Source organism: Panthera tigris, chromosome E2, assembly GCF_018350195.1.
Source record: "Panthera tigris isolate Pti1 chromosome E2, P.tigris_Pti1_mat1.1, whole genome shotgun sequence".
Lineage (NCBI taxonomy): Eukaryota > Metazoa > Chordata > Mammalia > Carnivora > Felidae > Panthera > Panthera tigris.
In genome coordinates, this window is record NC_056674.1 from 56,978,341 (window position 1) to 56,986,884 (window position 8,544).

The 8,544-nt window shown below is 52.6% G+C and overlaps 1 long non-coding RNA gene across 1 annotated transcript; it reads left to right on the forward strand.

Annotated features, from left to right (window-relative positions):
- The first annotated feature begins 364 nt into the window (after positions 1 to 364).
- Positions 365 to 7,145, forward strand: LOC122234185. Its single transcript, XR_006211960.1, has 3 exons — positions 365 to 479; positions 4,075 to 4,250; positions 7,006 to 7,145. It is a non-coding gene; the product is annotated as an uncharacterized LOC122234185 (long non-coding RNA).
- Positions 7,146 to 8,544: the final 1,399 nt, after the last annotated feature.

The following is an 8,544-nucleotide window of genomic DNA, read 5'->3' on the forward strand; positions in this document are numbered from 1 at the left end:
GGGGCTGGGAAGACCAGGAGGGCCACCTTACAGAGACCCTGCTCTCTCTGGCACACCAGGCTGTCCCATCTCCGAGTCACAGGGCGGAGTAATTCTCTCCAGGCCCTCCTTTGCTCCTGGAGCACTCAGCGGCCCCATCCCACCCAACCGAAAGACACATGATGTCGCACAGCGCCCTCAGACAGGACCCTCTCTGGTGGCCAAGCAGGCAAGTAGCGAAGGAGTAATGGAAGCTTCCGGAGTGAGCCCTCGGCACGGGCTCCCGAGGAATGCCCCGCCCCTCCCACGCTCCTCCTCCAGCCCCGCCCCCAGCCCTGCGCCCCGCCCCGCCCCCAGCCTGCGCAGGTGCTGCTGGGCCCGAGCCTGCTGGTGCGCCCAGGCTGAGGAGGTTAAAGGTCAGGGGAGTGGCACTTCCTTAAGTGTTGAACCCCACCCCAGCCCGTCATCTCTGTCATTTGGATGCAGCTCCCTTCTAGAAGGTCAGTAATCATCCTGAAACCTTCAGTTGCCATTTTCCAAGCTGTGAGGGTGGCCTTTAATTTAGCCGTAGCAGGAATGTAATTGCGTTAAGTGGCGCCATCTTACTCCGACGGCAGGTGTCGAGGGCTTTGAAGATTAAAGTATGAAGCGAAATTAATTATTTAAGGAAAGCACTGGAACCGGAGACAGTATAAACCTGGAGCAAAAACCAGGAGTCGAAATTGTCAAAAACCGGCAGCATGCTCTTCCTGCGGGACGAAAGATAAGTAGCAGCTGCATAAGGCATTATAATTTACAGACTTGGGCGATGTGCGCCCGTCTTACTCGGTTGGGCGGGTCTCTGACATGGCTGTAGCCCTCCGATCTGCCAGAAAAGGATGCCCAGGCCCAGAGAGGTTGAGTGCCAGGCACTGGGTCACACAGCTCCAAAAGACCAGAAGAGGAAACTCAAGTCCAGTTCAGAGCCTCTAGGACTTTTAGGTCCACTGTTCCTCTGGGGCCAGTTCAATAGAAGAAAATGTTCATTCCTGCAGAAAGCGTTCAGTGAGGGTGTCCGCGGCTCTGGCTTTCCCGATTTACGATATATTGATTTGTGGCTGGGAAACAACCATTCGCAAATGTATTTAGAAAGGAAAATAAATCCCACGGTGTCGATGGGGACGCTTAAGCTATTAGGATTTACAAGGAAGACTTACTGTTGCTTTGGGTAGAGCGTGGGCTGTTCGTTATGGAGTTAACTGATAGTAACAACACTATAAGGAGGCGATTGAATGGGTTCCCACAGCACAGTTGTGATCCTGTGCGCGTGGGGAAGCCAGATTTCCATTTGAGCTTAGAATCATCAAGTCCAATTGTCTTCCCAGCTCGACGCTATGAAACGCCTGGGGTTGATGTAATTTTTAGAGGGTGAGATGCTAACTGTCGCTTAATGGGGTAGAATTTGCAACTGTGGTTAAGCACTGGATAATTGGACAGACCCACACAGAAACCTCAGCTGAGTGGCTTCAGGCAGGACGCTTCACCTGTAGACTCAGCCTCCACGTCCCCAGTCATCCCCTCGGGCTGAGAGTAGTGTTGTAAGGGGAAGCCTAATGGGCACCTCCTGGGTTTGTAGCAAGTGATCAGTAAACATCCCACCGCTGCTACTGTTGCCGGGGGCACTGGGCTGTGCGCACACGTGTGTTTTAAGTCCATGAAAACAGCTAGGAATAAGGAATGGGATCTCAGAGACCTGATTTTCTCCTTTCAGTGCGGCTCATCCATGACTCTGAACCCCACCCCACTTGTTTATTTTCTTTGGGCTCCAATTTCCCGACCTCTATAATGGGCTTTAGGGAGATTATCTGTCAATTTCCTGTCTATATCAGACATTCTTAGCATCTGTTGTTCTTGGGGAGACGATAGGAAGTTCGTGGGGCTTGTCAACTGAGGAAGGTGACGCCCCCCCCCCCAACCCAGGGTTGCCACTGTTCCACAGCAGCTTGTCGGTGCCACGTGGGAGAGCAGGCTCCACAATGACAGATTTTCTTATTTGTTCAATGGAACTGGAAGTACAGATTTGATGTAAGATTTTGCATATTTAAACGCGAAGAAGAGAATTGAAATGCCTGCCATCCCAAACAAAACCGAGCATCAGATTCAGAGTCAGCCCATATTTGGGGCCCCTGAAGCAGCCACATCTCCAGGCCGCCGTATTGTCCAGGCAAGATCACCTTGAGGACTGGGTGACCTTTTATTTTCACGTTGTTTTATTTTAACATTAAGACCCACGTTGCAGCCTTAATAGCACCAAGGAGGAGACGATAAAGGTCCCCGTTCTAGAGACGAAAAAGGTCCCTGTTCTAGAAATGGTTCGTCTGTTTTTAGCTCCTGGGCTCAGCGTGGTTGATGACGTCATCCTGCGGTCCTGGTGCCCCTAAATCCTCCTCAGACATCTGGATTTTTGCTCTTTGTGCTTCAGCCTTCACCCCACCCGGATCCAGGCGGGGTCTCCCACCTCATTCTGTTACCATTTTCTCATCGTGCCGATGAGTTTCAGAGTCCTTTGGGGTCCTTGTCAAAAAAATCATATAAAAATATATGTATCAATATTACCAACCGTATCAATAAAAATAGGCATCACCTAAAATGTACCATTTTAACCATTTTTAAGTGCATGAAGCATATTCACCTGTTGGGCCGCCGTCACCATCGGCTCGGGAACTTTTCACTTGCATAACTGAAACTCTGTTCCCATTAAATGATAACTTCCCCCTTCCCCTCCCCCACCCCAGCCCCTGCCGCCACCATTTTACTTCCTGTCTCTATGAATCTGATGATTTCAGGTCCTTCACAGGAGTGGAATTATACAGTATTTGTCTTTTTGTGACTGGCATATTTCATTTGGCATACTGTCCTCAAGGTTTATCTATGTTGCAGCAGGTGTCAGAGTTCCGTTCCTTTTTAACGCTGAATAATACCCCATGGTGTGTATATACCTCATTTCGTTTATCCGTTCGTCTGTCGCTGGACATCCGGGCTGCTTCACCATTTGGCTGTTGTGAGTGATGCTGCTGTGACCAGTAGCCACATGGGGGGAGCTGGTGGCTGCCATATTGGACAGTGCAGATCTAGAACGTTCCATCATCACAGAAGGTTCTATCGGACGGTGCCGCTAAGGAATTTACAAGATGCATGCACACAAATATATCTGATTTTGATGGCCAATATTGGCCCTGTTTACAGGACAGCAAACTGAGGCCCGGATAGCACGGAGACTGATCTAAGTCATGCTGCCCCTGGGAGGCAGAATGGAAATCAGTCCCCCAGATTCCCGGCCAGTGTGCCATGTTCCCTCCCTGTCACTGAAAGTTCACGTGGAACATGGAGGCAGGTGGGGGGTAGGGGGAGTGAGTAGGTTATAAAGGGTACAGGCTCTGCAGCATTTTTCAGGATTTCTTTTGAAAGAGGAGTAGCATGTGTGTTCATTTCCTGTGTGCTGTGCTAACATTTCTTGCCTCATGGTTTATTAAATGTAATGGGCCAGATGTTCCAAGGATTATCGCCCTCCTAGCCTGGTGGTGCTGACAGCCTTTGGCTTTAATCCATTTCCTGACTGCAGCAGGCCCAGGAGATTTCACGACCTATGTAGCCAATTCTCTTCTCTTGCACAGCAGTATAATGTCAGCCTGGCATGTGCCCATGCAGAATAAAGACTACATTTCCCAGCCTCCCTTGCAGCTAGGTGTGGCCATGTGACCAAGTTCTGGCCAATGGGATGTCAGTAGAGGGTCAACGGGGCAGCACCTGGGGAATCTTTTTTTGACTATTATTTTTTATGTTTATTTTTGGAGAGGGAGAGAGCACAAGCTGGGGAGGGGCAGAGAGCGAGGGAGACAGAGGATCCGAAGCAGGCTCCGCTCTGTCAGAGCAAAGCCCGACGCCGACTCTAACCCACGAGCTGTGAGATTGCGCCCTGAGCCCAAGTCAGACGCTCAACTGATTGAGCCACCCAGGGGCCCCACCTGGGGATCTATTTGAAGGGATGGCTGGCGGACCTGTGACCTCTGCCTTTCCCATTCTCCCTCATCTCTCTCTCCATACTCTTGCCTTCAGCTGTCACCTTGGTCCCTGTGGGCGAGGTCAAAGGTCAGGAATGAAGGAATGGAGCAGAGCCACCGGTGCAGCCTTGAACTGCTAACATTTGGCCTTTCCTGTGAAAGAGAGCCAAGCAGCTGCCTGTTCGAGACATTGTTACTTGCAGGCAAATCCAGTCCTCACTGATGAACAAGGTAAGGACATCAGGCTCTCTCTGTAAGCTGTTACCCTGAGAATAACCTTAATAAGGTAGGGATTGTCAACTGGGGATGATTTTGCCACCAAGGGGACGTCCGGAGTCCGTTTTGATGGTCCTGATCAAAGGTGGGGGCGTGTGCTATTGATATCTAGGGGACTGAGGCTCCGGACCATCTACAAATGCATAGGACAGAATGACACCGTGCTGTGCTGCAAGAATGACGTGGCTCTGAGTGCCAGTAGGTGAGAAAGCTCTGGGTTTCGTTTGGTTTTGTTGCAAAGAAGGACGCTAAAGCCGAAGGGCTTAGGTTACTTGCCTGCAGTGACATAGCTTGTCAATGGCGGAGGCAGGATTCCGACCAGGTGAGGGGTGGGGTGTACCGCGAGCAAGGCTTGGGATGCGTTCATCGTGTCCCTCAGACGCCGCGCCTGCTCCCGTCTGGCCTCCAGGAGTCAAGCAGCCCCTGTGTTCAGGTCCTGGGTCTGTCACTTCCTGGAAGATTGCCCTTGAGCTGGTTTCCTCCCCTCTGGGCACCCCCGTTGCTTCCCCTCGATGAACGGGGGATAGTCATGCCCGCATCCCTGCTGAGTGTGTCGGTGAGCCCAGCAGCGTGGCACTGGCCAATCAGGGTGGATCCAGGGGGCCGTAGGGTCCCAGAGGCTCCTGCTCCCTGGGGTGAGCCCCTCAGTTCCTCTGGGGAATCTGAGGGGAGGCGTCATGGAGGCTGGTGGGGGAGGGCACTTGGGGTGGAGGGAGGATGGGCTGTTTGCTAACTGACGTGGCAAGATTTCTATACGTGCACCTCCCGTACGGCCATTCTGGGATGCGTGGGCCACATGCTGGCCTGAGCGGACAGACGTAGAAATTGTTCATGCTGGGAAGGTTCGGAGGAATGGTCCACAGAGCCAGTCTCCCTTAACCTCCAAGCTCTACCCCTGCTCTGGGTTTAAAGAAATAAAACACAGCCACCACTCAGATGAAGGGTTAAGGGGGAGAGGTGATGTCTGATGAGCTCCGCCTTAGACCAGGGGCTTTGCTGTTCCTCACGTACTTCCCGCAGCTTTCCCAGGGCGTGTGTGTGTGTGTGTGTGTGTGGATTGTTTGCTCTCATGTTACAGATGAGGAAACAGCGACCCAGAGGGACGGGTCCCACTTTGAGGGTTTTGCAGGCATTTAACAACCACCCTGTCAGAGGGCAGGGGCGTGCGATTTGGGGTCTGAGGCCATCTCAGGTTTGTGCAGTCAGGCAGACTCTACCACTCCAGAGAAATGGGGACAGCATCCGGCGTCAGTGCACGTTTGGTTCTGTAAGATTGTTCGGTGGGCCCGGCTCTTGGAGTTCACCAGGGGAGAGCCAGACGCCTCAGGACCTTGACCCCAGGGACCCTCCTGCCCTATTTGCACTCCCAGACTGGCTCCCCGGGTCAGCACCAACCCTAGGGTCTTTGTGCCCCTTTTCCCCACTTCCTGGCAGAGTTGAGCAGCCTTTGGATTAGGGAGGTGCTAATGATTTGATATCTCAGCCCGGGGATTTAATTGATCCTTTAGCCCAGCTGGAAAAAAATCCCTCCCTCAGATAGCTGTTTTATCTTGTGGCCCTTGTCACCAGTTTAATTATGCTAAGTCCACATCAGATGCCTCGAATGAGAGGGAATTAAAAAAAAAAAAAAAAGCCATGGGGCCGGCTGGGTTTCTTTTCTAGACCATTTGGAACCCGATTGCTTGTCATCACCCTGGGAATCAGCAGCTTTCACCTGCAGATTAAAAGGCGTCCCCAGAGACCACTTGAAATGCACAATGAGGGAGCTTAATCTTCTCCATGGTCCTGAAACCTGGGTTTTATGGGACATCGCACCCTCCAGCCTTCCGTTTCCCTTCGAGGGCCATCACCCTCCTTGGCAAAACCGGTGCCCCGGGAAAATTCATGCCTCTACAAAGCGGTTAATGGCGCATGAAGCCATTTCGAAATGTAACTAGAAAGACATTTCAAACATTAACCTTCTGCAGAAGGGCGCTATGGACACGACTCTGGGCTTTGCAAGCTCGCGGGCGGATTCTTTTGTTTTCTCTTTCTTTTTCTTGTGGGTTTTTGGTGTTTTGGTTTTTGCTTTTGATGGAAACTCGACTTTAATAAAATTAAAGACTTGCATTTTTCCGCGTTTGCTATAAATTACAAACTTCTCAACTGTGACTGCTGACTCGACCTCAGGACAATTAGAGAATGTGACACGTTGAAACGACGAATACAGGGGCCAAAGAGCAGTTTCAAGGTAGAAGTGCATGATTAATGTAACTGTTTTGTAACGCAACACAGCCGTCCAAGTAACTGTCTCTCGGGGTTTGGAGGGGCATAAAGGGAACTGACTTTCTGCGGGTTGATGTTAAAACTTAGCCCTGTGAGTTCTTCTCAGAAGCTGTCAGTGCTAACCAGCATTCATCGTTAGCAGTCAGGGGTTCCCAGTGTGAATGGGTTTTGGTGAAAGGGGACAGACGCAGGGTGAGAAAGCCTGACCAGCGCTGGCAACACCCATCGTTACTCCCGTCCAGCGGGCACTCAGGAGCCAGGCACTGTGCGGGGTGCTTTCCAACGCCAGAGGTGTTACTATGGTTCCATTTTACAGATGAGTACGTTGAGGTTTGGCGAGTGCGGCCCGGAAGGATGTCCGCGGCCGCTCTCCTGGGAGTCGCTCCAACACAGAGGTGCCCGAATGCCCACGAGCGTGGATAAATTGCTCACTGTGTGTTCACAGAGTGGAATCCTCCGCAGCCGTGAAGACTGGTCCCGAGCCAGAAACCGACATGGGTGAAAGAAGCCGGACGTGAAGGAATACACGCGCTGAATGGTTCCATCCTACGATGGACCGGAACGGGCAAAACTAGGATACTGTCCGAGGTCAGAATCATGGTTTCCTTTAAAGAGTGGGTCGGGGGGGGTGGGGGGCAGAAGATGAATTGGAGCATCGGGGGGTGATTTGGGACGCTGGCAGGGTTCTGCCTCTCATCTGAGTGAGGGGGGGTACAGGAGGCACTTGCTGAAAATTCATCGAGCTCTGGCCTTTTTCTCCTACATCCTTCCCGTTGTTTGAACAGTGTCGTTGAGCTGTAGCTCTCACGCTCTAAAATCCACCCACTTCAAGTGTGTAAAACTGAGTGGGTTTTCGTGTGTTCGCAGAGCTGGGCAAGCATCACCCCGTCCAGTTCTGGAACCTTCTCATCACCCCGGAAAGTAAACAGGTGCCTGCTAACAGTCACTCCCAGGCTGCCCCCACTCTCCCAGCCGCGGGCAGTCGCGATTCTACGGTCCGAGTTACCCACTCTTGCCGTGTGTATGCAGGTTAGATTTAAACTGAAATGAACAAGGCGCTGAAATAACCACAGGCCACGGGCAGACACTACCCTACGCCCCTCACTTCTGCGTCCCGCACTTGTCTGTGTTCTTCGGTCAATCACCCGCCTGGCCCCGGAGGCATTCAAAGCTGTGGCTCCTGGGATAGATGATCCGAGGGTGTTTTCCAGTGGGAATATCGCTTGTTTCTCATTTCTCCCGCATGGGAGCAGGTCCGGGTCAAACCATCCTTTAATGGAGACGGGAGGTGACAATCCATTTGCCAGCCAGTCTCCTGCATCTAAGCTGCGGCTTTCCCCGGACAGAGATGTGCCTCCGGATGGAGCCATTTCTCCGGACCCCTTCACCGGCCCCCACCTGCTGCTCTGGCCCCATGCCTGTCGCCACCCCCACGGGCCTGGCCAGGGGAGCCCAGCACCAGGCAGGATACAGAAGGACGAGTCGGGGAAGGGAACAGAGAGTTGTGCGTCTGGGCGGTTTGGGGACCTAAGTGCCTGGGCCGGGGTCCAGCGGAAGGTTTGTTCTCTTGGCTGATCCAGAGTTAAAAACCGGCAGCCAGCAAATGACCATTTGCAAGGCACTTGTGCTTAGTCCTTGTAACACTCCCCGAAGGTAGGAATCGGTATCCCGTGTCCCCCGCAGTTGGGAAAACCGAGGCTCTGAAAGATGCCCTGAGCCAGGGGCTTAAAACAATTTGTGATTTTCTCACGGTTCGGGGGCCAGCTGGAGTTCAGCTGGATGGTTCTGTGGGTCCCACCTGAGTCCAGTCCCGCAGCTGGGAGCTCGGCACAGAGCTCGGCCGGGGCTGGAACGTCCAAGGTGGCTGTTCTCCGGGACTCTTCTCCGCGGGGCCCCTCCTCACAGCTTGGCAGCCGGGCTCTGAGAGAGGAGGTGAGAGCGGCTGATTTTTTCCTTTTCACTGTATATGCTGTTGGGTTAACGA